At 44.5% G+C, this 22447-nt stretch overlaps 1 protein-coding gene across 2 annotated transcripts in view; it reads right to left on the reverse strand.

Annotated features, from left to right (window-relative positions):
• Nucleotides 1-22447, reverse strand: part of Arhgap31 (Rho GTPase activating protein 31) — a 109774-nt gene that overhangs the window by 55082 nt on the left and 32245 nt on the right. The window lies entirely within an intron of this gene.

Here is a 22447-nt window from a genome sequence, read left to right on the forward strand (position 1 = left end):
CTCAGGTTAGGAGCTCTGAAAGCCCGCTGAGGACTACAGAGAGACCAGCTAGGCACCAGCGCCATAGGGAAGATGGGGCATTCCCTGGCCGAGGGCCCAATGGAGGCTCAAGGGGACTGGTCAGGCCCCAGGAGATGTGACCCATCCCCTGCCTCCAGAGAGAGGAGGCGGTGAGCCCTCGAGCGAGCACACAGGAGAGATGTCCAAGGACTGTCAGCCTTTATGACCTGGCCGGAGGAAAGAAGACACTGGCTTCTGTCTTGTGATTTGCAGCCACGCCCTGGTCTCCCTTAGCGACCAGCAGTAATGCTATTTAAGCAGCTGGGAAGGGGACAGAACAGGGCCAAGTGAGTTTACCGATTAGGTCCTCCGCAGGAGACAAGCCAAAGCCGTATCCCACCCTTCCCCAAGGCTTCCCAGGTGTGTTCACCCTTCAAGTACTTCTTGCCTGCTCAGTGCACAGAGACTGAATAGCACATAGCCAGAAGCAAGGGTGGGATCCTCACCTTCAGGGAGCCTGGTGTCTCGCAGGAAGAAGTCCCTGCACGTAATCTTTCTCTGGCTTCTACTTAAGCGGATGAGGCCCATCTGCTTGGGTTTTAACCCTTCCAATTGTGATCTGGGCATGCATTCTGTAGGTAGAATATCATCCTCCTACTGTGCAGGGGCAGGCCCAGCTTATGATAGCTTGCTTTCACTTTAAAAAGTTTCTTGTTTGGAGTAAAGACTTTGTATGATCACCTTATTAAGAAGGTTTGGCTTGCTTGTTTGTAAACTGGGGTTAATAATACAAATCTACCTAAGGGTAGCTGAGGGACTTAGGGAAAACAGTGTGTAAGCCTAGAGCCAGACATTATGCAGAGAGAGAGAGAGAGAGAGAGAGAGAGAGAGAGAGAGAGAGAGAGAGAGAGAGAGNNAGAGAGAGAGAGAGAGAGAGAGAGAGAGAGAGAGAGAGAGAGAGAGAGAGAGAGGAAGAAGAAAAGAGAGGGGGAGTGAAGAACTGAGAGGAGGAGAGAGAGAAGAGAGGAGAGGGAAGGGGGAGAGGGAAAGGGAGAAAGAGAGGAGAAAGAGAGGAGAGGAGAGGAGAGGAGAGGAGAGGAGAGGAGAGGAGAGGAGAGGGGAGGGAGAGAGAGACACACAGAGAGAGTCTCTTTGGCACTCACAGTTCTAAAGAATGTCTCCATCAAATCTCAGGGAATCCTTTGGAAGAGAAGGCGGAAAGGGTGTAAGAAGCCAAAGAAGGACGGAGCCAAGGCTTTCTCAGTCAGCTAAGCAAGGCTCATATGAAATCAGAGAGATTGAAGCAACAAGCACAGGGCCGACATGGGTCTGCACCAGGTCCTATGTGTATGTCTTACAGCTTTCAGGCTAATATTTCTATGGGACTCCCGAGTGTGAACGAGAGGCCTCTGATTCTTGTACCTGCTCTCGGGGCTTCTTTCCGTCTGCTGGTTTGCCAGGTCCAGACTAGATGTGATGGTTTTTGTTTTATCTTATTCTGTTTTGTCAGGTATGGTTGTTATCTCTTAGAAGCTCTTTTTAAGCATTTTTCTATGGAGAGACAGAAGGGGGGTAGATCCAGAAGTGAGGGGAATGGCAAACAGGATAGTGTATGAGAAAAGAGTCTATTTTTTAATAACAACAACAATAATAAACCAAACAGTGTCTTAGAATTCCAATGATATGAACAACTTCCTTGCCTCTCCCTGTATCCCTCACACCCTGCATCTGCCCTCACAAGCAGGGTCTTCATGTCTCTACAAAGGGCTTCATGGAAGAGTCTGTCATAGTGGGGTGAGCCTGTAAGAACGCAGGTGGGTGGGCTGGCCAGGGAAGCTGTGTCTCACACAGTCCCGGACAGAAACACAGGACCATGGAGGTCCTTCGTTCCCTTTCAGAGTAGGGCTGCCATATAAGACAGTAAATAATCGCTGGTTTCAGTATTGCCCCAGTATTGCATGGACCCTTTGTTAAGATGTGATTTGTTGTTTGCTGATGTTCAAATTGAGTTGGGTATCCAGTGTTCCTGGCTCCTAACTATGTCCCCATTACTGAGTCCCCTCTCCTCTGCTGCCCTCAGGCGAGAGGACATGTTCCCAGGAAGCCTTATCTCCCCAAACTCTAACTGGCCCTTACTTGCCCTACAGGCTAGCCCCAAGCCTGTGCACTCTCCACCTCTCAAATGCCTGAGCTCCTTCCCAGAAGAACTGAAGAAATGAGAGAGTGACAGGTACAAGGACTGATGTGTGTGTGGTGGTGTGTGTGGTGTGTGTGTGTGGTGTGGTGTGTGTGTATGTGTGTGATGTGTGTGCTGTGTGGTGTGTGTGGTGTGTGTATGTGTGTGCGTGGTGTGTGGTATGTGTGGTATGTGTGCATGGTGTGTGTGGTGTGGTGTGTGTGTATGTGTGTGTGTGTGTGTGCGCGCACGCGCGTGAGCGTGAGCTCACGTTCAGTGTGCAGGCCTTCAGGGTGCCCAGATGAGTCTGAGGTCCCCTCCCATCCAGAGAAGGGGAAGCTATCCTGAACTTGGTTCCAGGAAAAGAGAAAGCAAGGATGAAGACAGCTTTGACATCCCAAGCAGGCTTTTGCTTCCTGTGGAATCCCTGCCTTCCACCTGTCCCAGCGTGCTCCCTGCTTCTGTTTCTTCTTGGCTACTAGGCATGTATTTGATCATAGGAGGGTGTAGACCGACATATATATCTTAGAAAAGGGTTGAGGAGGAATTTACCAAGCTATCTCTAAGTTGAAGGAGCTTACATTTTGAAGTCCTTTCCTTCCTTCCCCACTCAAAATATTAATAAAGTGCTAAACTTGGGCTAAGTGTCTGATAAATAATACTTCACACACACTGTATACACACACCCAAACCACACATGCACATATGCACACCACACACACACAAACACACACCACAGACACACACACCACAGACCACATCATCTACACAACATTCCACACACACACAATCACACACAGCACACACATAAACACACATACACTACTACCACACACACACCACACAGACACATCACACACACCATACTATACACATACACACACCACACACAGTCTAATCAATCATTCCTTTGATAATTACTGTCAGATGTCAGGAGCCTACAGTGTAAACAGTACAGCAACTGTAGCTATCTCCCTTTTATAGATGAGAAATCAAAGGCCGAGTGAATTCAACTCCCCTGCTGAATAGCACTCCTATGTAAACAGAACAGCAGGTCTTTAGGGCTGTCTCTCTGACTCCCAATCCCAAGCCATACCAGCCTGCTAGTCCACCCTTTCCCAGAACCCACTCTGGTCCTGATTAAGTAATCAGTAAATATTTCTGAGTGGATGCACGATTGAATGTACAAATGAATGTAAACAGACAGGGGAGGGATGCTTACCTCTGTAGGCTCATCTGACAGTAATTATCAAAAGAATGATTGGCTAGAGGGTATCTATATATTTTGATTAAAGACATCATTATTAATATGTGTGTTTGTGTGTGTGTGCGCGCGCGCATGTGTGCACATTGGCCATGTAGATGTCAGAGGATAACTTTTGTGAGCTGGCTCTTTCCTTCCACCATGTGGGTCCTGGGGAATCAAATTCAGGTTATCAGGCTTGGCAGCAAGTACCTTTACCCGAGCCATACTGCCAGCCCATATTTTTGGCTTTGAAAATTCATCAAAGTAACGTTTTTTTTGGAGATAGTCTAGAGTGTCCTTGAACTTGAAGCAATCCTCCTGCCTCAGCCTCTCAAGTGGGGTTTCAGGTATGACCATTCACAGCTACCAGAGTCGTCTGCCATGAGAGGCTTCACGCCTGCTCCATTTGTGACACTATTCAGTGCTCTGCTCGCAGCTCCTGCACCACAGCTGATGTGCTCGAGCGTCTACTTCCCGCACAAAAGTGTTTAAGAGGAACACTTCACACCTAAGTGATTCTGTGCAATTCGGGAGTCACTGTTTTGTTTGTTTGTTTGTTTGTTTTTGAAGGGGGTTCATCCTTTTGGGAGTCTTAACTCAGAGCCTCCGGCTGGCCCTTCCATTTTTAAGGATTTTATTGAGACATATTCTGACTTTCAATTTATGCTAAACAGCGGTAACCATGGTCTCTGCACAGTTCTGGGTATCCCATTGAGAAACTTATTTTTTCTTTTGATCTTGCTGTACATTTGGTATTCATTTTTTCTTGGTGTGTTTCCAGTTACACACGAATGACCTCAGTCTGGTTTTAGCTAGGACTGGATGAAGATGCAGAGCTTCCTAATGGAAACCCTTGAACCGGGGGCCTTGGTTACAGTTGCTCTGTCAAAGCTCAGACAGTTTGTACACATTCTGCTTTACACAAACACACACACACAGAGAAAGAGAGAGAGAGAGAGAGAGAGAGAGAGAGAGAGAGAGAGAGAGAGAGAGATCCCAAGCCAGCAGGGTGTGAAGCAGAGGTCTACTTTGAAGACATAAATATGACAAGGAATAGGGAAAACAAGCCCACCATCTTGAGAAGGAAGCAGTAGGACCAGGTTGGTTATAAGCTGTGACATCAGGTCTGGGATGGTTTTGATCAACATTCCAAGAGTGTTTACAATTCTCAAGTCTCTCGACAGAAAGTAACAGGACCCTTGGGAGGGCCTGGAGAGTTGCAATGATGGATTGCACACAGATTTCTGGTTGTTTCATGATACCAGTGATGGACATGTCCCTATCACCAGAGCAAGTGCACAGCCACCACGGAGTGGTCCCATAAAAGATGTTGCCAGAAAGGCTAAATATAAGCAGACAAAGAAGGACTGAAAGCAGGTAATGGTCACAAGTTATGAAAGAGGGCATAAAACGAATTGTTTTTCTAATTCTAATTCTTTCATATTTTTTTGGTGGTGGATAAAATATAACCAACACTGAAGGTGTAAAATTTAATGCGAAGCCCCACACTTTCTATTCTGTATGCCTAATCTAACTGTAAAGAAGTTCATTAAGCTGTATAGACTTTGGATCTGGATAATTTTTATATGTGATTTTTTAAAAAATTTATTTGCAAGTTTTTCAAAATAATAAAGTTTATCAATTAAAAAAATTAAAAGACAGTGCTCATGTTTGTAGGAATATGCTTTTGAAGGGTTAAGAGTCACGCTGTTCTCAGTAGTGGAACTTCTTGTTCATTGTTAGAACCACATTTGAAAGGTTAGCAATGCTCAGCTGGGAATATTTTCTTTTTGCTATCTGTGTGACCTCTTTGTGCCTTAGTATCCTCATTTGCCAAATGGGGAAACGTAATCATCTCATACAGCTGCTGAGTCAACAGAGTGCCTGGCAAGTCACAGCACTACGGACATGTTTGCTACCATCATCATCCATGCTACCACCACCACCATCATCATTGCCATCATCATCACCATCATTTTCACCACCACTGCCAGCATCATTATCATCATTGGGATCATCATGACCATTATCACTGTCACCATCGTGACCATTATCATTGTCCCCATCACCATCACTGTCACCATCATGACCATTATCATTGTCCCCACCACCGCCATCATCATTTTCACCATCATGACCATTATCATTGTCCCTACCACCACCTTCACTGTCACCATCATGATCATTATCATCATTGTCACCACCATCATCATCAACACGGGTGGCAGAAGCAGTAACTTAAAGTGACTCTGAACACTGTGCATCTTTCCTGTGTTCCAGTTAGATGACCCTTCTCTCTCCATCCTGATGTAGTCTTCTCTCCTATTCCATCCAAATATAAACTCTCTCACATCCTTGCTGCTCATTTCCCTTCCCCCTAACAATTATCAACAGCACTGCTGCTCTGTTCTCAGAGCCTAGCGTAGAGTAGTTGCTTGGTAGGTATTTTTTATTTGATTCCAGTCTCTCTAAATGCTGTTTGGATGTGCCCTGTCTCCCTACTTCTTGACTGCCTTTGATCCCCAAAAGCTTCTTGACTAATAGAACATCCATGTCTTCTCATTCTCCGTTTTCTAGTCTTTTACAGAATCCAAACTTTCCTTTTTCATTTCACAAGTATTTACAGGTACTTGTAAAAACCCCGCTAGGCACTTGCAAGAAATCTTTTGATGTTCCAATACAGTTCACACACTGAAGGAAACGTCCTTGTAGACCTTTGGAAAGCTCCATTCACCAGCTAAATGAACAAGGGAAGAAAAGGGGTATAAAAGAGATCTTATATATTTGAAAAATAACCAAGATACGTACCTAGACATGCATGAGCAGTCTTGTGAAAACAGCAAGTGGGAAACAATACAACTGAGACTATCCTAGATATTATTGACCAAGATGGTCAACAAAATTAAACTTCTCCACAAAGACCCTAACTTCTCTCTGAAGATAGCACCCTTGGCTTTTATGCAGAAGCAGTGTATGAGCAACGGACATCTGGAGGCACATCTCTGTGGTGTTCGACGCACTCTTCCCTGCACTCTATACTAAGAATTATTGTTCTCATTTTCAGAGGAGGAAATGGTCAACAAAGTGGGTTCCTTGTCCTTCCACACAGCTGAGAAGTGGCCCAGGTTCTGCCCATCCTACATGGCTGCCATGACTGCTCATTGGGTCAATTGGTGCCAATTTTCACAAATACTAAATGTACTCTTGTGTGTAATCAATCAGTAAGCTTTTCTGGAATGAGATGTTTTGAAAGCGATGCACTGGAAGACCCCTATGACTCTCCAGCTGTGGGACACTACTAGAACACTTAATTTACATGAAAAGGAAAAAGAAAAGAAACTATCTTTAGCATGGTCACCAGAGTCTGCAGCTCTAACAGCTTAGGGCCCCCTCTCAATTCAGCCCCTTTACTGGAAAAATTACTGATTTCTACATATCAGACACACTCCAAATGTATGGCTCAACCAAAATAAAAATACTAGAAGACATGTGTCTCACTGTGGATTTAATTTTTATTTTGTAGTGATGATGCATATGTCTTTGGGTTTCTCATCTGGACACCCTCTTCAATGAAACGCCTCAGTTCTATAATTGGATTGCTCTATTTTTTTTTTTTTTTGCTGAGATCGAAAATTTCTCCCCACATTCTATGTAGCAGTCATTTGTCGGTTAGTGGTTGGCATATATTTCCTCCCTTTTTGTAGATGATCTTTTCATCTCTTAGCAGAGTCCTTTGTTGAACAAAAATGTTTTATCTTCAGTGAAACCGGATGTATCTGTGTTTCTATTTATAGATGACACTTTTGGAGCCAACTCTAAGAAATTTCTTTGCCTAGCCATGGATTCCAAAGATTTTCTTTAAATACGTTGTAAGACTTATGGTTTTGCACTTTATATTTAAGGCGATGATCACTTTTCAGGGCAGGAGAGCCGACTTGGTGGTTAAGCTCATACACTCAAACTGCTCTCGCACTGAACCTCAGTTGGTTCCCAGTACCTACAATGGCAGCTCACGACCTCCTGTAACTACAGCTCCAGAGGATCCAGCACTCCCTTCCGACCTCCTCCAGCACCTGTCCGCAGGTGCACATTCCCACACAGAGACACGCAGATATTATATATTAAAAATAAAATCTTTAAAAATGTCTGTAATCACTTTCAAACAAATTTTTTATATAAAGCATAAACTATACATTAGGATTCTATTTTAAGCACGCCTTTAATCCCAGCACTTGGGAGGCAGAGGCAGTCGGATCTCTGTGAGTTCGAGTCCAGCCTGGTCTACAAGAGCTAGTTTCAGGACAGGCACCAAAGCTACACAGAGAAACTCTGTCTCAAAAAACCAAAACAAAACAAGACAAAACAAAGAAACAAAAAAACAAAGATTCTTTTTTGTTTTGTTTTCAGGTAGGGTCTTATATAGCCAGGTCTAGCTTCAAACTTTGTATCTAAGAATGGCCTTGAACTCCTGATCCTCCTGTTCTAAGTTACAGATTTGTCCCACCGTGCCCAGCTCACACTTAATTTTAATCTATGAATGTGAATTTCTCTAGCACCATTTCTTGAAAGGGTCTCCTTCCTCCATTGTGTTACTTACATACTCCTATAAAAACAGTTTGGTGGGACTGGTTTTGGCAGCTATTCCTAGGTTTTCCATAGATCCACGTATCTACCCTTCGCTAACACAGCACTGTTTTTAGAATGTGGCTACATACTAGGCCTTCATATTGAGAAGATTGATCCTTCATACTTTATTCTTGTCTAAGGATGTTCTAGACACTTCCCTGCCTGTGTTTTTTTTTTTTTCACATGAATTGTAAAATAAGCTTGTGCTTATTTACAAAAAGGAAAATTGCCTGTATTAAACAAAGTAGGTCAATTTCAGGGAAAATTGATATCTTTCCTATGTTCAATTTATAAGATCTTTTCACCCATTCCTTCTCCATCCCATAACTACCAACCTGGCTGGGTGGTGGTGGTGCATGCCTTTAATCCCAGAACTCGGTAGGCAGAGGCAGGCAGATCTCTGTGAGTTCGAGACCAGCCTGGTCTACAGAGCAAGTTCCAGGACAGGCTACAAAGCTACACAAAGAAACTCTGTCTTGAAACCTTCCCAAAAGCCAACAAACAAACAAACAAAAACAAAACCCTACCACCCTGCAAGAAAACATAACTAATTAATGCCTATACTTCTTGGCCAGTCTTATAACCACACTTTGGGTTGTAGTCTTCTGCTGTCTCCTCTCATGGTAAGTGTGGATGAACCTCAAACTCTCCACCAGGGTGCTTTCTTATTTAGGAATCCCCAGCTGCTTCCTTCTATAGACTTGGGCCTGGTTTTGCCCTTGTATTTAAGCTCATAGAGCTTCTAATTCTCAGTCGGAAAGACTCTACACCTTCTTGGTCAGGAATTCCTGACTGTTTCTTGCCTTCCAACCCAAACTTACTCAGTGCAACAAATAGTTAGGAAACAACTCGCTGGGTTTGTACATGTTTGTGTACAGCGGTTGACTCAGAACATCTGTCACCAGAGCAGGTCATTTGTTTACATCTTTGTTTGACATAAGCTCTCTTTGTAGCTCTGAACTTGTTACTAGCTGATTTTGAACACTTGATCCCATGTTTCCACTTCCCAAGTGCTGGGATTACAAGTGTGTAACCATGCCAGGCCAGCTCAGGCCATTTGTAAGATGCTCTCCCTGGGGAGTGGAATCATGCTCTGTAACAGGCATGTCATAAAGTAGCAGTAGGAACTGACATTTTATTATCCCATTTTTTACTCTTAAGAAAATTGGCTAACAAATAATATAGTTTTATTTTAACTGATTAATACATTATTGTTGTGTGCACGTGCCTGACATGCACGTGTGGGCACTGTTTCCACATTCATGTGTGGAGGACAGAGGACAACTTCGTGGTGATGGATCACTCCATCTACCTTTCTGTGGGTCCCATGGATTGACCAGGTTGCTGGGCTTTTGTGACAAGTGCCTTTTCTGGCTGAGCCATTCCACCGACCCCCAAATTCTATTTTAAAGTTATGTAAATTCAGCACAATAATTACTTTGTGTGTACTTGTGAAATAAAGATATGGCGTCTCTAGGTTGGCAACATGTCATTGTTCCAAGTCTTTGGCTTACAAAAACACTAGAGGCAGTTCCACACCAAGTCATGCTCTTCTTTCCTTCTTTCTTTCTTTCTTTCTTTCTTTCTTTCTTTCTCCCTCCTTCCTTCCTTCCTTCCTTCCTTCCTTCCTTCTTTCTTTTTTCCTTCCTTTCTTTCTTTTTTTTTTTGAGACAGGGTTTCTCTATGTAGCCCTGGTTGTCCTGGAACTAGCTCTTGTAGACCAGGCTGGCCTCGAACTCACAGTGATCTGCTTTGCCTCTGCTTCCTGAGCACTGGGATTAAAGGTGTGCACCACCACCGCCCAGCCTCATGTTCTGCTTTTCCTCTCTGTCTATAATCATTGTGCTATTTTGACTAATTAACCCATTATTATTTGAGTGTAATCAATATAGAGACAGTGACTGGAAGCACCAAGCATATGTACAGTGAAGTTAAACTACTTATGCCAGGATGAATGAGCACAGCGTTAATGGGAATCCACGTGTGTCAAGGAGGATTGCAATCAGGTCTGCCAACCACAGCTGAAGAGAGTGCAAAGCTTATTAAGGAATAAATGCTAAGAACCCAACTCATCTGTTCACTAAAGTTCTAGTAAAACTACACCAATATGCCAATTTTATCTGCACATGTTATTAAAATTGATGGGCTCCAAAAATGCTAACCTAGTTTTAACACGTGACTAGAAATTCCACCCAAGAGAAATAAAAACATACATTCAGGGCAGTGGGGAGAGTGCTTGCCTAGCCTGCATATGGCCACGGATCTGGTCCCTAGAAACTCATAAAATAAAATTCAAACCAAAACCAACCAAATGCTCATATAAAACATTATCATAAATGTTAATAGCAAAAGTAGGAAAACCTCATATGCCCATCAGATGATGGATAAATAGCCTCTGGTATAGCCGCACAGTATAACTCAACCTTGCTTTAAAAGGACTTAAGGACCAATATATGCTTCTGCACAAATGGATTTTGAAAATAGTATGTTATGTGCAAGAAGTCACATCCAGAATATCACACACCATATAATCCAACTCATGTGACATGCCCGGAGTAGGAAATCTATAGAGAGAGAGAGACAGCACGTTGGTAGTCACACAAAAAGGAAAAGAGTAGGGGGGAAGGCAGGAATGGAGTCCCTGTGAGGGCAGCCAAAGCAGTCTGAAATAGCCGCAGTCGGTGTCCGCACAGCCATGGACTCCCGTACACGTTCAGAGGGTGAGTTGTATTGTGGGTAAATTATACTCAACACAACTTCTTTTAAAAGCAACAATAGTTAACAGTGCAACTGTTTGGAATTGAGACAAATAAAATATTTTGGAGACAAAGAGCATTTTATCATGGGTCTGGCTGGATTAGGGGTGATTACGGAAAGTGGAGCTTTTCCGAGCTGGTTACACTGTCATATTTAATGTCCTTACAGACAAGTGGGAATTATTTATTTCAGATGCGTGGGGAGGCTCTCCCAAGACCCTCCCCGGTGTTTACATTTTGAACTATCATCATATTATCATTTTAATGGCTCATCTAGTGATGGGATGATAGAAGTCAACTTGAGACCTGTAAGACATTTTGAATGAAAAAGAGTGAGCCTCCTGTCTGGAAGCGGGAGAGCTAAGCGCTAGCGAGGCTTCTGTCACGGAACTTGAAACCGCTGTATGCTAGCGCACTTAACCCAGGGTCTAGATCTCTTGGAGCCGTGAGCTCGGCGCTCAGGACCTGGAAAGCGTGTGCTGGAAGGGAAGCTTTGGATCTTTCCAGTTCCAAAGCAGTCAGAACTCCCGTGTCCGCAACGGTGAAGGTCATGAGCCACCACAGACCAGTGCCCTTACTATAGAATCTGGGGCCTCTACAGTGCCTGCTGCCTGAAGCCCATGAATCTTCCTCCATAAGCCCTTTTTCTCCTTAGTTCCTCTTTCCCCAAACTCACCTCCCCTACCTAGGAAGGCCGCCTTTCCTTAGAGTTTCCCAACCCTGCCTCATTCTGGCCATCTCCCCTCTCTCCCCCCAACCTCATTGGCTAGGGAAGTGTAGGTTTCTACTCTTGGAAACCTAACTTGCTCTTTGGCAATGTCGTAAACATTGGCCAGATCCTATACCATCATAAACACTATTATTCTTTTCTTGAGACAAAGTCTTGTTTATCCTTGTATATGGCTTTATAGTTGAAGATGACCTTAAATTTCTGATTCTCCTCCCCAGAGCCCTTGAATGCTAGGTTTACAGGCACACACCACCATGCCAGAGAAGTGCTGGGGACCACACTCAGGGCTTCATTACTTGCTGGGTAAAATCTCTACAGCTCCCAAATGCTGTTTTAAGAGAACCATTTACGTTCATTATTATCTATGAGTCGTGCAAATTTTGGAAGTGAGACCTGTTCTCGGCTTCGAGAAGTCTGTGGCTCGGAGAGTTCTAAAGAACTTGACTCAAGGCACTCAGTCAATCACCGCGAGAACTACGCATAGTTTTCGCTTCCTGTTCCGGTTTAGGATGGCACAGAGGAGCAGACCTCAAGGAAATTACAGTCTGCACAAACTTTTGTGAGTTGGGCTTGGAGCCTAACCACTACTTTTTTTTTTTAAATTTTAAACCATGGGAAAATGCATTTCAGATCCCAAACAATCAACATACAGATGTTCTTCTAAAGCAGAGCAGTCTTGAATTTGGGAACTGTGTCTCTCATTAAAGAGTTGATTTTTAATCGATTCCATTATCATACTGGTCAGGGTCCAAGGGGAGGATTGCAAAATAAAGGCCTCATGAGATGAGATGTTTCTTCAAGCTACTTTTTTATTATTTAAATGAAAGATTTATTTAGAGTATATAGTTTCTCTTGTTTGGGTTATCTCAGTGCTGGGGAAGTAATGGGTCCTTGATGAATATTTATTGAATCTATTAAAAATATTTTTAGGATGGTTGAGATGGCTCAGCAGGGGAAGGTGCTGGCTACTAAGCCTGACGAGCAGAGTTTGATCTCTGGGCCCCATGCAGTGAAACAGGAGGACCAAGGAGGGACCCACACGGTGGGAGGAGAGAACTGACTTCTTCAAGATCTTCTCTGCCTGTGGCACCACGGCCTGCATGGTACACATACACTCTCACACACAAATTAAAGTGTAATAAGATTATTTGCATTTGATTATCTCTCTAAAATTATATTTATCCTGTTACAGTGTTTGTGCATATTTATGAGACCCAATGTGACATTTCCGTGCATGGACAAATTGGGTAGTGATCAGATTCATTTAACAGGCACATCTAGTGGTCTAAACGACTGCATTTTTATGTCAGGAGCACTCAAAATCATCATCAAGTAAGCTACTTCATTTCTTGGAGGCCCTGTTTCCTCTGTAGAATATAGGCAACGTTATAAAAAAAATTCTGTAAGAATTACATAAATAATGCCTGCTTGTACTAAGCACCTTATGTAGTTCAAGATCAGCTTGCACTGAGTGTGGAATACTGCTCTTGTTTAAAGTGGGAAATCCACCTGAGTGGCTGGAAATATGTACCTGTAAAACTCACCTGGAACCTTCCCCAGTGGGCAGCCCTTGTTTATCTGCGGTGTTGTGGGAGGTTCTTAGGAACACTCTCTTCTATTCCTAGTGTTCCACAATATAGATGGTGAGTTAAACAGTCTTCTACCTAGTGATAGGCGACTGGCAGGTCCCAAGAGTTGAGACTTCAAAGGGACAACATAGACCCAAGGACAGCAGCGAAATCTTGCCTTTGTCAAGAGTATCGCCAATGAGCCGAGAGCTACTGTTTGGATGTTTCCAGAAGCAGTGCCCAGGTTCCTGTTGAGAGTCTGAAGCCAGGGTAGAGCTTGCCAGGTCTAGGAAGCCCAGCCAAAGGAGCCAGCGGTCACACAGTTTCTGGTCAGGCAGAGGCTTTGCCAAGGAGCCAGGCTGTAATGGCAGGGTGTGTGTGTGTGGGGGGGGGCGGGAGTGGGGGCCAACACAGCAAGCCAAACAGGAGGTGAAGGGAAGCCAGGAGACAAGGTGTCAGGGACACTAGTCAGGAAAGCCAGCGAGGTGCCCGAAGGGCAATGGGTTTCACTAGTTCGGGGCATCAGTCATTCCTCTGGGGCCTGGCTCCATCCTTCCTCATCTTTAAAAGGACTGAGGCATTGTCTAGCAAATATCCGGGTACACCCTCTAGATGAAGTTGTGTCCGTGTGCCAGAGTTGAACAGTGAGGCGGAGAAGACTGTCTGGACTAAGAAGGAGCAAGCTCTAAGCGGAGGAGCCATTTAAACCTCCTGTGGCCTGACTCTCTCCCATCCGTGCCAGAGCTACATTCTGTAAGCAGAATGGGAGGACCGTGTCGGTTTTATCCAAGTATCAAAATTCTCACTAAATAACGGCAGTGAATCGCTTCTCACAAGGGAAGCACAATGGTCAAAAGCCCCATTAGAGGTGTGAGGATCTGGGAGGACAAGGAACAGGGGCTGCCGGCAGAGCAAGGTCCCATCAGCTTCTGCATCCCTTTACTCTCTTACCCCCGTTTTCTCACCTGCTGACCCAGATCTCCACTGTCCTGAGGTAAAGGACAGGGTACAGGATGATATGCAAGCATCCCAGAGACAGGGGCTGCCCCACGGTTTTCCAACACAGGCAGGGAACAAAGTATCGGTCCTTTGTAAGACAAAGGCCCAGAAAAAAACACATTACATTTTTAAAAGAATGCAATCCGGGTAATTATGACAAACACATTCTAATATTTCTCCAAATATCAATAAATTATCTCTTTAAGTTGTAGGTAGTGTGTCCGTGAGAGTTGCTAATTCTGCCTTCTTCCGTAAATACAAAACAGAAAAGGCAAATCTCAACCAAAGGGTGGGATAGCTATGTGGATGATAGCACCGGGGTATAGTATTAATATGTTTTGTAGGGATGTAGAAGTGTATACATATGTGCAGGTGTCTCACCCAGGCACATGTGTGTGGAGGTCAGAGGTCAACTTTGGATGTCTTCTTCCATCACTCTCTACCTTTCCTAAAAATTTGTTTTATTTTATTTTGTGTGTATGAGTGTTTTGTACACAAGTATGTATGTGCACCACATGCATGCACAGTGCCCACAGAGGCCAGGGGAGAATACTGGAACATGGAACTGGAGTCATGGGTGGTTGTGAGCCACCATGTGGGTGCTGGAAACAGCCTGGTAGTCTGCAAGAGCAACAAGTGTTCTGGACTACCGAGCATCTCTCCAGCCCCTCTACCTTAATTGTTGAGATAGGGTTTCTCACTAATCTGATCTGGCTGCTTTGGCTGGACTGGCGGTCCCTCCTTCTCTGTTTCCCCAGCACTGCATTACCGGTTCAGGCCCCTGCACCCGGCTTACATGCGGGTTGCTAGGGATCTGAACTTAGGTATTCACGCTGCACACCAAGCAGTTTACCCAGGGAACCATTTCCCCAGCCAACTGGGTATTAATATTAGCGGAAATTCGGAGCCTCCTTTTGAAGAAGAAAGGACAAATCTTGCTTGAGCCAGAACACTAGGATATGTTGTTTTGGGTCATGGGTTTCCAGTATGTTGACCAAACAGTGCCTTTCATCAGGGCATCGTAGTGTTTCACAAAAATAATCCTGAGCTCCGCAAGCTGATGAGCCTGGCTCTTCTCCAAGCCGGCCCTGGCTGGTTCTGTAAAACCTTAGGCAAGGGCCTACCTCAACCCCTGTGCCCTCATGTGGAAAATGGAGACAGCTGTGTCGGCCTATTGGGTTAAAGGGAGCAACATCTGCCTGCTTTCTATGACACAGAAGAGGACACGGGTAAAGGGAGGTCCTCATCATCCTAATGGAAGAGCCTTGACCTCTTTTCTAGCATTGCCAGCACATCAGAGACAAAGACCAGGGCAATTCTCTGCTACTCATCAGTGTGAGCGAGCGGCTGGGCCAGGAAGCAAAAACAGCCAACACAGCCAATCCACAGTAATAGAAACACAGGGTCTGGAATGTGCATGTGTGTGTATGCACATGGGTGTGTGTGCGTGTGTATGCACATGTGTGTGTGTGCCCATGTGTGTGTTATATGTGAAATGCCTGCAAAGTCCTTTTCACTGCTTGAAGAAGCTTTTTTTTTTTTTAAAAAAATAATACTGAATGATCTAGAAGAGACCAGTGAGTGGTTCTCAGCCTTCCTAATGCTGTGATGCTGTGACCCTTTAGCTCAGTTCCTCATGTAATGACCCCGACCATAAAATTATTTTCATTGCTACTTCATAACGGTAATTTTGTAACTGTTATGAATTGTCATATAAATATCTGATATGCAGGATATTTGATATGCAACTCCTGTGAAAGGGTCATTCAACCCCCAAAGGGGTCACAACCCACAGGCTGAGAACCACTGACTAGGAGACAGTCCTATGTGAAGAAGGGCGAAGGAGTCTGGGAAATTTAGCCTGGAAAAGGAGAATTCTAACTATAGAAAACTGCTTTCAAATATTTGAGGGTTTTCAGTAGAACTTGGCGAAGCTATATTTTCTGCGACTCTGTAACTCAAAATGGAACTCAGAGGCAGAGTTGATGAAGCAGCTGTTTAGCTCAGTCAGGTGGCACCCCCCCCCCTCCCCGGGCTAGGCTGCTCTCAGGTGGTCAGCACCCTGTGGCTGCATGTGACTGAGCGAGGCTGTCGGCCTCCTGACTCCAAAATGTCTCCCAGGGCCAGTTACCCTATGATGTGTCTTTGTATCCATTGATTCTTAACAAAATCCTGGGTTCTACAATCCTGTCAAAATTGGTCCCTGTTAAATCAGATTTTATAAACGCCAATTTCTCAAGCTGGTTGTTCAAGGTGAATGGCTACCCCTGAACATCGTTGGTAGATTCCGAAACCTCAGAGAATTGTTACTGGTACAGAACTAATATTTATAAGTTCCCAGGAGTTGTCCATAATACTCTCTGAAATCACCCCAGCCCAGCCCGGAGCCATGGTCCCGTTTATTTACTGTTTTGTCTAAATAAAAGTAGTTTAAAATGTAATTATGTGCTCGTCTTTTTGCTTTATGTAAAGCCTTTAATATCACTTTGCTTAACTCCTTCCGCTTTTTTTATCTCTCATCTTTATGAAGTTCAGCGCACATTAGCGCGTACACGAGTACCATTCATGGACCTAGGGATATAGATATACCGCAGACAGAAACAGTAAAGGACTTCTCTCAGCGCCTTTTTCTTACAAACACAACTGTGAATGTTGCCTGGGCTATCTCTTGTCAGGCGTGGAGCCCTTTAGCAATGTGACTGAAGGCAGACACAATGTTCCATTATTCAGCCCAGGGACCCTGGGGGCAGTCTGAGGACCCCGTGGCTTGTTTGGTTAAGAGCAGACTATCAGAAGTGGACATTCGAAACATGTCAGCAGTTTCAGAGGCGCACCCAATGACATTTTAATCTGAAAAATTATAAACAACAGCCCTCCTCCCACTGGCCATGCCACCTCCCGAGGAATGCACAGTGGGACGGATGTGAAGGAGCCATTGATAAGGATGGCAGCTTGCAGGGCCCCAACCAGGCGAGAGTTTGACAGCTAAGATTATTTTGAACGCTTTCAAAGACACACACTCCATAGACACATAGAGGCACAGACCACAGAGCTGCTGTGCCTAACGAGCCAGCAGCACACCCATTAAGTTCCGCCTTCTTCTAAGTATGGGAAAGATAAAGACTTCAAGAAGCCAAACCCTCCTTCCTGGTCTAGATATCTGGTTCAAGCACAGGTACTTGGAGGCTGTCTCGTCTTCATCTTCTTACAGATAAGGAAACTCGGGTTCTGAGAGAGGGGAGGTGACTTCTTTAGCGTCATCAGACACTTAGGTTTAGAATTCCTGATTCTGACTAGAGTTGATGTGGCTGTAGAAAGTAAATATCTGCACTAAACCACGACAAAACAACCCCTAGAGACAGCCAAAGCCACTGGCGGCTGGACAGTACTGGTTCATCTCTCAAAAGTCACGCGGCATCTCGCTGGACCAATGCAACACAGGCCAGAGGGTGCTCACAGAAGGTCAGGTGACAGTCTGTGTCCTTCCTGTGAAGCCAGCAGGCTGAGGTCTCACGAGAACTAGAAATGGCTAAATCGTCTTTCATCACCATGGGGGGGGGGGTCTCTGGACCCTCTGAAGAGAGGAAACAGCACACAGGGAAACCACCAATCCTGTCTCCTACATTTTCCCCCGAGTGAACCCTGTGCCTTTTTCCTCACCACAACACCGGCTGGAACTATGAGATCAGTTGGAATAATCAGATAATTGAAGTATCCACTCCCCTCCCCCGAGCCGATTATATGAAGCAACTGGTTCATTGAGTCACAGATGATGGCGGAAAAGCCGCCTTGCGAGGACACAGCCCCATTCTCTTATCCTCTTTGACTGGCCAGTGTCTGCCCGTTTACCCAGACAGGGTCTTCATTTACCCGTTCTTCAGCGCTACAGAGGCCTTGCACAATGAGTCTTGGACGGTGCTCCAGTGAGGGCGCTGTGGATGGACGCCTCTCAATCCGCTCATGTTCGGCCACAGAACAGTCTGCCCTTTCATGGCACGGCGGGATGAGCGCCAGCTCTGTGCGCGGGCACGCAGGGCATCCTCTGTCTGACAGCCAAGGCCTGTTCCCAAGTTCCCCATGGTAGCCTTGGATACGGCCGCGTGGGGGTGGGAGGCCTGTGAGAGGCCTTTGTCCCCCCGAGACTCTGTGGAAGGAGGCCATGGACAGCTGGCTTCTGGGCCCGCCAAGGAGAGGAAAGGGACGGTAAGGAGCTGAACCAGGTGTGGATCCACTCAGCAAACATCCCAGGCGCCCCAGCTCCCCTTGGACACCGCTGCTGTTGTATGGCAAGTGTGCGTGATCCTGGTTATGCAACAGTACATAGGCAAGCTCTGGTGACATGATGCAGGCTGGGTTGACATGTGGCTCATGGGGGTAGGGAAGACAGAAAGAGAAGCTTGGAAACTGTTTGCCACCATGACCTAAATGACAACGGAGTGACAGAACCCCCAATGTCTAGTTCCTGGAATTCACTCGGGACTGTGCGCTCTAGGCTCACCTATATTGTCGCTCTTGCTTTTCTGTAGACATTTTAGGTTCCTTCCAAAGTAGATGATCATGTCCGGAGGTCCCAGCATGGGCAATGTAATTCCCCAGTAACATGTTATTGGGATGGTAATAATGATAATAATGATTATTATCTTCTGGGCATCTGTTTAAATCACCCATACATTGTATATCAGCTATTGCTTATATGGCTTCATAACCTTCTAATGGCAATCTTAAAATGGGATTTATTGTTTACTTTAATAAATAAGAACAGCAGCAATCTTTTTTTTTTTCCACTTGGGGCTGTCTGTTTCCAAAGTTGTATTGTCATTATATGTTGGTGCAAAAGTAGTAAGGAAATACTGAATTCAATTTGAAACTATCTTCATGGACCTCTTATTGTCACATGATGTGAATTCAATTTTTGTCACCACCCCTTGTCTGAAAGGTGAAAGCAGTTACAAGAACACTATATTTAAAACGAGATGTGGCTGACAAAGATATTGTTGCATCTTCAGCTGCATTGCCACAGAAATACAGGCTCTAAGAGGAGGGAGTGGGAGGTCCTGCACCATTCAGGCTGTTTTTCTTGGTGGCACAGTTAGAGAGAAGAACAGACAACCGGCATTCCAGAGCAGTCTGAGATTGTTAAAGGGGCATCTGACTTCGATAGCAAACCATGCACACACACAAAGTGCAACCCTTTCCTGTGCTGAGAAAACTGAGGAGCCGAGCTTACTCAACTTCAACAAGGGTTCTGATACCTGAGGTCGTGTTGTGGCTAAGGTAGGCTGGGAGAGAGGAAGTGGTGATCTTCAAAGTTTGAAACATTGTCCCAAGAGTGACGTCCTAGCGTGAGGTAGGTTGAACAGTCCTGCACCTGCCTAAGGGTACTGCTAACTGTTCAAGGGAAGGACTTGCCCCAGTATTTGGAGCTGTTCATGAGGGAACAGTCAGCTGTTTGAGGAGTGAGCTGGAGGTGTCCAAGCAGAGGCAGGAATGGGTGATGTATGGTTAACCACAGTAAAGTACCAGGATTCCAAACCCGACTTCCCCAGTCATGAGTTACTTCCCCATGAGAAATGTTGCCTCCCTTCCCATTTTCTCTCTAAGGTCTCATTTAACTATAATCCGCTGTATTTGGAGACCTTTACCTTTTCTCTTCATTTGAAACACAATTGTGTTTTAAAACATGCTAATACTAATCACTGATGGGGTTTATCAGATTTTCCTGAAGTAATTTGTTTTAAATGGCAAAGCTCTTTGATCACACATAAGGCTTCTAACACAGAACATTTAAAGGCAAATCTCCAGCCCACGGGGAGGGCAATTTATTTTTATGCACTTGCTGTTTCAAATGTTCCTCCCTAATGACCAGTTCCTGTCTTAATTTCCTCTTCTTTGATGGAACAGTTGCAAAATGGAGTCTCTTGGCTTCTCCTGCCCACGAATGCTGAATTTCCTTGTGCTGACAAGAACATATATATAGGCGCTCATTCATTCATTCATTCATTGTTTCATTCAACAAACAGGTAAAGAGTATCCAGATTGTTCCAGGCACTGGGGGAAACAGTACACATCCCCAACAAAATTCTCTCTCACCAATCAAATGGAGCTGCATTTATTGGAGGAGACAGGCAGTAAGTACGACGACAAGGTAAATATGTACAAGACAAAACATAGAGTTGATGGTGACAAGCTCAGAGGGAAAAGCTCCAGCAGAGAGAAGTGTGTGGGAGGAGGGAAGGAAGAGAAAGAGGATGTTGAGCAAATCCCTTGAGCTCTTATTTAACCAGCGGGAGCCCCTCTAGGAGGTGATAGGCTTGAACGAGCCCCAGCATACATCACGCAGTGGGGACAGCAGAGAAGCAAAGCTGCAGCCATGTTCTGAAGCCCTGCCAAGTGCTTAGCATCATGTATCAGAAACAGAACTGAAACGCCCACCCCTGAACACCAGGATCTTGAAGAGGAAAGGACACATCTGCACCCCACACAATAGGAACTTCACTGCCAAGTGCTAAATTGGGTAGATCAGATCAGTTTATTTGTGCTAGAGAAGCCATTGTCCCAGGAGCCCCTCCTCACGTGCCCCTACCCCAGGACTTGGAACCCCCAGAACATCTCCTAATCTAGAGCGCCCTTCCCACACTTCGGCATTAGATCTCAGGTACCCTTTGAACCCACCTAAAAACTTGTCCATCTTTGCTATGTTAAGCATTTTGTGACCACACAGCATCCAGTGTTTCTCTTTTTTTCTGACTTTAGGAGGTAGCGGGTCTCCCACAGTCTACAGAGTCAGAACTCCAAGTGCACACACTCACAAGTGATAAGATGTGCATTCTGCAGTCTGAGAAGCTCGACACACATCATCACACGTCACTACCCTGGTAAAGCCCAGGGAAACTGTCAAAATTCCTATGTCTTCTCCCACCTTCTAAGATTCCGATGAGCCTCAGTGAAACTGGGCATCGAGGTTTTTTTCCCCGAAAAACTTTCCAGGTAATTCCAATTTGCAAGCAAAGTCTGAGAATGACCAGTAGCTTCTCTTTCATTTCCCTCCAACTCTCACCACCTCTTCAGCCCCAATTTCACCATTTATTAAAGACAAAGGCACATTTGCATACAAATGAGATGGTGTACTTATTTTTGCATGAAGAATTAAATCTTGGCTAAATATTAATATTGCCTGACACAGAGCCTCTATGATGGTTTTTCAAGTTTACTGAAAGTTATTTTACACTTATCAATGCTGAGAATGCTTCTTTGTAAATACAGAATAACAGAGTTATCTTTTATTAGAAATTCTGTCCTGATCTAAGCAAAACATTCCTTCATAATTTTTGTATAAAACTCCAGTAAAAAATTCAGGAATATTTCTTTTTAAAATCAAACATTTTGACAATGCATCCAAAGATACATTGATATTTCCATGCTGAAGAACGACAGCAGGGACATATAAAAACACTTTGTTTTCTGTAATTAAGCCATTATATTTCTATAACAACAGAAGACTGTGCTGTGTTCATAAGAACACTGTAATTCACACCATAAAGCTTGAGGTGAAGGGTTTTGGGCAGTCTTCCTTGGTTCGGTCTAATGTGGTACTCAGGTGAGCCGTGCCGTGTAGGCTATGTGTTTAGTACCAAGGATGCAATGGAGTCCCTTGATGGGACACTGGTGAGTGAAACCAGAAACACTTTGGGTTCATTACGTGTTTGATTTTGAACTAAGTTTTGGTGGTTGTGTGTTCAGACACCTTACACTGTTGTCAAAGTATCTGGGGCCTCCCCCCAGATTCAGTTATGTGACCTTGCTTTAAGAATTTATGATCGCCAAGGCTGTTACACGGAATAACCCTGCCTCAAAAAAAAAAAAAAAACAGAAAAACAAACAAACAAATAAGAATCTATGATCTAGACCAAGTAATTGAGAAGGTAATAAAAAGATACCTCTGCCTACATATGGACCAGATGGTGAGCGGGACCACTGTCCTTAAGTCTTTTTTATTCTACAAATTAAGTTTAAAAGATTTGGGGGACCCACATACAATTGTTAGACTTTTTTTCTTTTTGAATTTTTGAGAAAAAAAAAACAACAACCAACAATAACGTCAATGACCACCATTTCGTAATAGAATAGTTCAAGATAAATAAAGCTACGAAGCCTCATGTTTATCATAAAGAGCTGCTCTTTCTATGGGAGGGAACCCTAACCTAAAGTTGTGAGGACACAGTGAGGTGAGCGTGTGATATGGCTCTAGATTGTCTAGATTGTCTAGAGGTCTGTCTCTCAAAGCCACTGTTCCAAAGTCCAGGAGGGGCTGAATGGAGCCGAGAATGTCTGGCATCCAACAGACAG

This window comes from Alexandromys fortis, unplaced genomic scaffold (genome assembly GCF_014885135.2).
Source record: "Alexandromys fortis isolate MF-2015 unplaced genomic scaffold, M_Fortis_MF-2015_v1.1 scaffold_4, whole genome shotgun sequence".
Lineage (NCBI taxonomy): Eukaryota > Metazoa > Chordata > Mammalia > Rodentia > Cricetidae > Alexandromys > Alexandromys fortis.